Source organism: Panthera pardus, unplaced genomic scaffold (genome assembly GCF_024362965.1).
Source record: "Panthera pardus isolate Hobbes unplaced genomic scaffold, ASM2436296v1 HiC_scaffold_21, whole genome shotgun sequence".
In the NCBI taxonomy this organism is placed as follows: Eukaryota; Metazoa; Chordata; class Mammalia; order Carnivora; family Felidae; genus Panthera; species Panthera pardus.
Genome location: NW_026526777.1, coordinates 59,684,589 through 59,692,753, shown reverse-complemented (window position 1 = coordinate 59,692,753; position 8,165 = coordinate 59,684,589). Strand labels below are relative to the sequence as shown.

Genomic DNA, 8,165 nt, shown 5'->3' with positions numbered 1-8,165 from the left:
GTCATATGATTTCAATCATATGTGGAATTTAAGAAACACACCAGATGAACAAGGGGAAAAGAAGGAAAAATAACATAAAAACAGAGATGGAGCAAACCATAAGAGATCTTAAATACAGAGAACAAAACTGAGGGTTGCTGGAAGGGGAGGGAGTGGTTGGAGGAGTTAAATGGGTGATGGGCATTAAGAAGGGCACTTTAGAGAATGAGCATTGGGTGTCATATATAAGAGATGAATCACTAGCTTCTAGTCCCCAAACCAAGAATATACTGTAACTAACCTGAATTTAAAAAGAAAAAGAAAAGAAAAAGAAGACATGGAAAAAAAAGGGAAGTATGCCTAGGATGGAGTCTTTGCCTCAACAGTCAGGAAAAATAAGTGCTGGTCTTCATTTGCACGAACCAAGGGTTTGTATTTTAGCAAGTAATTTTTCCTCCTAGCTTCAGTTTGTCCATCCATACAATGAGGAGATGGTCTACAAGGTTCCGTCCCACAATAAGAATACATGATCACAAGAAAGTTGTCCCACCAACAGTCATTTGCAAGCAACTACAAGGACAAAACCAGAGGCCTCAATGGGCAGTATCCCATTGATACACATTGAAAAGGTGGCAAGCATCTGCCATGACACACTGGAGGGAGTAGAATAGAGGCCCAAACAGACCACAGGGAGAGAGACAGGAAATGAGAATGTGGCTATGCAGCTGCATCTTGAGAGAAGACAGGGTGGGTGATTACCCACCAGCAGAGGGAGCTTATAGGTAACACCTCTCCCTTCCCTTTCCCCTGGTTGTGTCCAAATTTCCTTTTGAGTTTCCTCTTCTCTGGGAAGGTTTCTTTGACAACCAGGTCCACGTGTGTTCTCAGAGTGCCCTGGGTTTTCTTCTGCCAGAGCGTGGAGACCACAGCACGGCAACTGCCTGCCAGCTACTTGTTTCTTCTACTGCACTTTCAGGAGTTCCTTGAAGACAGGGATGATTTTCTCTTTATTGCTAGCACCAGAGACAGGACCTGCCACACCACTGACTCCTTCCTTGTTTTGCATACACTCATCAAGCACTTGCTATCTCCTACCACTGTATTAACAATATAGACACAAGAGGGGCGAGAGGAGCACAGCTGGTCTTTGACTTCATGGAGCATGATTTACTGGTACATGTTATAAAGGGGAACAGGGACAGGTCCACAGAGGAAGTGATGCATGGTTGGGGAAGGGTACTTGGAAGACCAAAGAGAAAAAGTCTCTTTGGCTAGAGGAAAAGAGAATGCATCTGGAAGAGAGAGGGGAACATACTGAGACTGGAAGACCAAAGTCAACTTTTTGGCCTTATCTCAGGACAACACGTAGATACTAAAGAGTTTTATGCATTAGGGCCCTGGTGGTCACCATTCGCCAAGACGTCAACAGGGCCAGTCTTTTCAAACAATCATGACTAACAGCCACCTCACCTCACAGCTAGATGCTGCTTTAAATCTCTCCCACCCCTTTTCTTTGTGACTTAACACACCCCATATGTGCCCCATCATCATTCCAGACAACAGGTTCCTCTGTGCTTTAATTCAGTTATCTCAAACTTTTGAATGTACACTTATTAGAAAAACACTATTGGCCACACATCCTGAATCACACAACCATTGTAAGCTATATTCATGTTCAACTGTGTTTTTATACACAGCATAATACTCACATGACCACGATTTAAGATGTGGGGAAAGTGGCTGCAGTTAGAAGTTACTTTATCTGCACAGAGGAATGACTCTCCTTCTCTGAGCCTAACTCCCATTTGTGAGCTGGCATGGGCATCGCTAAGGAGACAACCTGCAGCTGTGCCACTTACTAAAATCCATTTTCTACTCATAAAATAACTCATATCAAAATAATAAAAAATAAACTCCAATTACAAAGAGTACACAAAATATCATGGTACTGGTATAAAAATAAGTCCATGGAACAATGGAGGAGAATGGAGAGAATAGAAATGAACCCATATACACATAGTTAATGAATTTACAACAAAGGAGCCAAGGACACACGATGAGGAAAGGACAGTCTCTTCAATTAATGGTTCTGGAAGAACAAACAGGCACATGAAAAAAATTAACCTGTGACCCTTTCTTCAACCACATGAAAAAGTCACTTTAATATGTGTTAAGGAGTGAAACATAAGACTTGAAACCATAAAACTGCCACAATAAAACATAGGTGAAAAGCATCTTGACATCAGTCTTTGTGGTGAATTTTTTGGGGGGTCAGGATTTGACCCCAAAAGTAAAGGAAATAAATGTAAAAATAATCAAGTGGTACTACATCTAACTACAAAGTTCTGCACACCAAAATAAACCATCAATTAAAATGAAAAGAAACCTATTGAAAGAGAGAAAATACTTTCAAATCATAATATGAAAAAGGGACTAGCATATAAAATATAAAAATAAAACAACTTACACAACTCAATAGCAAAACAATAATCCATCCAATGAAAACATGGAAAGTGCTGAAACACTAATTATCAGGAAAATAACAATCTGCCCCACAAAGAGCTATCACCTCCCACCTGTCACAACGGCTTTCACCACAAAAGACAAGAAATAACAAGTGTTGGCAAGACTGTTGAGAAACAGTATTAATAGGATTCAAAATCAAAGAAAGCTGGATTAAAATCCAAATAGATTAAATTTAAAACATCTATTCTTCAGTCTGTTTAGGAAACAGAAATATCATTATAACATATTTACTAAATATGTTTGGCTTACATTTAAGAAAACGAAAACAAAACAAACACAAACAAATAAGCAAAAACAAATAAACCACGATTTCCTGGGCTAGGTTTAAATAAGGGAAGGGTTGTAATAATAAATCAGGTGACCTGGGTGGAAAACCTCATCATCGTTTACTTAAATGACGATCCATGGGTGCCTAGCATTGACAACAACATAGGATTATATGCAAAGAAACTGACCTCTCTTTTACATGAAACTGTTATTTGAATTATATGGAAATGTAGGCATTCGAATCCTTATAACAAAATTTTTGAAGTGTTTGTAAATCCCTTTTATTTGAATGGTTGCAAATTGAAATGAAATAGCCACATTGTTGAGTATCGTAACGTTACCAATGGTCCATTGTGAACAATTGGCTTCAGAACGCTGGTGGGTACTAAGCATTTTGTATTTATAATTCAGTTGAGTCTGACATGCTCTAAGTAGGGAATTTGATGTTGACCAGATATATAAGGAACCACTGGTGGCACGGAAGGCACAGAAGAACCCCTTTCTGAAGGTCATCAAAACCTAACAGAATCATGACAGTTCTATAATGTGTCTGTCTATGGTGGGTAGACATGAAATCCTACAAAACCTATCTAAGTTAGTGTTAGGCTTTATTCAAGGAACACTCCATTTTATAACATGCTAAATTTATTTGCTTTTTTATGGTTTTGTGTTTTCTTTTTCATGTTTATGTGTCATGTATGTGTTGGTGTGTTACTAGTGTTACTGCATGTGTTGATGTTTTACTAGTAGAATTAAAATATATTGCTTTATCAATTGATCAATAGCAAGATTGGTCATTGATACATATCTTTTTAAAACCCATAACTGTTTCAAAGAACATAGCAAGGACCTTTTTTGACAGTTCACTGCAAAGTGAATTCTGTTACATACTTCAGTGACATTAAAGGGAAGTTACCTTAACAGCATTCTGTGCTTGTGGCCGAAATTGTCCACTACAGCTAAAATTGTTTCATTAATCACCATGTAACTTATTTTAATATTTTATTTTAATTCCAGTTAATTAACTTACAGTGTACTATAATTTCAGGTGTAAGTATGCTGATTCCACAACTACATATATAACCTACAGCTAATGACAAGTGCACTCTGATCCCCATCATCTATTTAACCCATCCTCCCCACCTCCCCTCTGATAACTATCTGTGAGTTCTCTTGTAGGTAAGAATCTGTTTCTTGGTTCTCCTCTCTCTTTTTCTTTCTTTGTTCATTTGGTTTGTTTCTTAAATTCCCCATATGAGTGAAATCATGTGGTATATGTCTTTCTATGAGTTATTTTGCTAAGCATAATAAACTCTTACTCCATCTATGGCTTACAAATGGCAAGATTTTGTTGATTTTATGCCTGAGTAATATTCCAGTGGGTGTGTGGGGGGTATTTTTTTGTGTGTGTATGTTTATAATCATTCAATGGAAATATTGGCTGATTTCATAATTCAGGTATTTGTAGATGACTGTGTTAAAATTGGGGGTACTTATAAATATTGAGGTATATGCACCCCTTTGTATCAGCATTTGTTTACCCTTTGGGTAAATACCCAGTAGTTCAATTGCTGGGTATAGGGCAGTTTTATATATTTACTTTTTGAGAAACCTCTGTACTATTTTCAAATGTGCTACACCAATTTCTATTCCCACCAATAGGGCAAAAACGGTTCTTCATCCTTCATATCCTCACCAACATATGATGTTTCTTGTGTTGTTGATTTTAGTCATTCTGACAACTGTGACATGGGAATTCTTATGGTTTTGTTCATATTCCCTTGGTTATCAGTGATGTTGAGCATCTTTTCATGTGTCTGTCTATAGACAAAGTCATCTATACGTCAAAAGTATTAATCAAAATAAAAAGACAACTCCTCATCCAGATCCTGGCTGACCACAAGGAGTTCAAACCTGTTTGGTACTCCAACTTGCCCTCAGGATGATTGGTACAAAAAGGAAACAAAGTGACTGGATACCCACTTTGATATGTCCCAAATTTTATAAGGGAATTAGAAAGGGTGAAAGACACCATTGAATAAGGTATTGAGTAAAAGGGAGAAGAAATTACATGTCACACAATAAAGATATTGGCAATATGTTTAAAATAGTTAAGTAAAGGCAGGAAAAATAGGAAATCAAAGTAATGTGGAAAGAGTAAGAAACTATACAATAGTCAAATATATTAAAAAGGAGCCTAATATAATTACATCTTGAAAAATAAAATGACACAATTTAGAACACAATATTTTTGTTAAATATTACATTAGTCTGAGGTGATTTGAAAAATAATAAACTAGAATATTGAGCAAAAATATTGCAGCCAAGGACATTAAAGTAAGATCATTTATAGAGAATAGAATTGTTGGGGTGCCTGGGTGGCTCAGTTGGTTGAACATCTAACTTCAGCTCAGGTCATGATCTCGGGCTCATAGGTTTGAGCCCCACGTCAGGCTTTGTGCTGACAGTGCGAAGCCTGCTTCAGATTCTCTGTCTCTGTCTCTTTTTCTCTCTTGCCCCTCCGCTGCTTGTGCTCACTCTCTCTCCCTCGCTCTCAATAATAAATAAACAGTAAAAAAAAAATTAAAAAAAAGAGAGAGAATACAATTGTCACAACAGATAAATGAAGATCAGAATGGGAATAATTAACAAACATTTAATAGTTTCACTAGAGTATACAAAATAATCAAGTAAAATTAAAGAAATGATGATTAATACAGTTCTAATTTCAGGGGCGCCTGGATGGCTCAGTTGGTTAAGTGTCTGACTCTTGATTTCAACTCAGATCAGAATCTCACAATTCAAGGGTTCCAGCCCTGCATCATGATCTGCGTTGACAATACGGAGCCTGCTTGGGATGCTCTCTCCCCACTCTCTGCCGGCCCCACCCTGCCCCGTGTTCTCTCTCACTCAAAAATTAAATTGAGTTAAAAAGTAAAAATAAATAAATTTCTAATTTTAAACCTAGGCATGATGTTACAAAACAGAAATGCCGTGTAATAAAATGAGAGAAATAAAATAGAAAAAACTACAGAGGTGAGAGTACAATCTCTGCCGCCTTAACAGAAGCCAGAACTCAGAAAACACAGAGAAATAAGTAGAAAGTGCAGAGAGAAACTGTTGCTCAATTAAAATTAGTTGTGTAGCTAAATGTCTTGAAGTAAGAAGTGTAATTGAATTTAAGAATATTGCATTATCAATAGGGAACACTAACATTGAACTAAAGTATAATAGTAGTGCTTAGGGGACAATTTCCTGTATAAAGAGAAAATTTTCCTTAAGGGAGTTTGAGAAATAAAATGAAATATAAAGGAACTTGTAAACACATGGGAATATCGAATCTTTCTTGATACTAAACTAGCAACTGGACTGTCCTTGCCATCACAGGTTTCAAAAATATTTAGAAAAAGTAAAATATACTTTTAAATTACATTTAAATTAAAATTAAATTTTAAATGTTATATAAATAAATACTCTATCATTTGAATAAAATAAAAACAATCATTTTTTCAATAACTATTTCATGAATAAGCAGTTATAACTTGATTATAATTTTCCAACACTTTTGAAACACATTTTTTTACTTTTTTATCAGAACCTGTTATTACCAATGCACTGACAGCGGCATATACATTGGGCACAAGCTTCTGGAAATCCAGGGTGACAGGGTCATATATCCATAACAGACTTGAGGAGGAGATGATGACATCCACCCAGTAAATGACACAGCAACTCACCAACAACAGGATGGTCTTGGTAGCCCTTGTCTCTGAGGAGACTCTTGAAGACAGGCTGGTGCTGTGAAAGTTCTGACACTGCCTCTGAGGCCTGGACAAGAGAATGACCATGTATGCACTTGAGAGCAGCATGACTCCTATAAAGGAAACATCTCTGGATAATAAAAAAAAAGTGAAAAACTCTTTCCTGATGATGGCGTTTATGTGAGAAAATGAGCAGTATTTACTGATCTACATGCTGTAGATTGCTCTGGGTCACATTAGAAGCAGCAGTAAACAAGAGGCAGTTACTATTTAGAGACAAACTAAGAAACCATAAGATGATAAAAGCACAGAAGATGTACTTTGTGCACTTATGTTTAAACCTGGCCAACCAGAAGGTGCTGGGGCTGATGATGATGGCCTGGAGGATGGTAAGGAGGCAGGTGTTGCTCACGGAGATTCTTTGTGACACTGTGATCATGAAGAATAAAGCCTTACTTTTGAAATCATTCAGAAAGTTCAGAACTTCAAACAGGTCTGTAGACAACAGAAACCGTTCAGTGAAGAGTTTCATTATGTGGACAAGGGCCAAGAGACAGATGATCATGTCAGAAGATTTAGGCCTGTAATCCAGAAGGAGTGTGAAGATTTGGAAAAGAAGGAAGAAGGTGGTGACAAATATTACAATACCAACTTGTAAAAATAGTCCTATCTTAATAGTCATATAAATGGAAGATGTCATCATCACAGTGGCCAAGAAAATATATACTTTTTTTGTATCTTAAAGAATTAGACCTTACATCATCAATGCCATTCACCATCAACCCAACACAATTTTTATTTCACCCAATCAATCATTAAACCTATGTCATAAAAGTCTTAGAAATACAGTATCAAAAGTTTTTGTATACCAATTCTAAGTGTAGGCATATATTATACACATTCATATCTATGTAGTATCTATCTATCTATGTATCTGTCATCTATAATATATGTATTATCTAAATAGGGAGAAAGAGAGAAGGAAATATAGGAAGGAGAGAGAGATATCTCATATAGATATTCATGCAAGGATAATGTACACATTCCCTATACTCTTCATGCCAGGATAATGTACCATTCCCTATACTCTTTTTTAGAAAGTTTGCTTTCCTGTTCTGCCTTATACTGTCTCATATCTAGCATTAAGAATGCCAATATCTATATAAAGTATGCATAGGTGTTTGTATAGTTGAAGTGATATACATTTTATACTAACAGGGAAAGAATTACCAAACAAATAATTGCAAAAATGTAATGCCCAGGTGAGTTTTCCTTCACATACCATGAAACTTTCACAATTTCTCTTCTTCGTACTTCCACATTTAGATACCATTGTGACTACATTTGGCTTATTCTGATAACTCAGCATAATCTCAACTTAAAATCACATACTTATTAATCATCCTTCTATCTACGACATTAATTCTCATTGTCACATGGCCTTTTGTAGCAAAGTGGATGGAACTGGAGAGTGTGATGCTAAGTGAAATAAGCCATACAGAGAAAGACAGATACCATATGGTTTCACTCTTGTGTGGATCCTGAGAAACGTAACAGAAACCCATGGGGGAGGGGAAGGAAAAAAAAAAAAGAGGTTAGAGTGGGAGACAGCCAAAGCATAAGAGACTGTTA

General features: G+C 36.6%; 1 pseudogene; it reads right to left on the bottom strand.

Annotated features, from left to right (window-relative positions):
- Positions 1-6,307: 6,307 nt before the first annotated feature.
- On the bottom strand, positions 6,308-7,215 carry LOC109261386 (putative vomeronasal receptor-like protein 4; annotated as a pseudogene).
- Between the last annotated feature and the right edge of the window lie 950 nt (positions 7,216-8,165).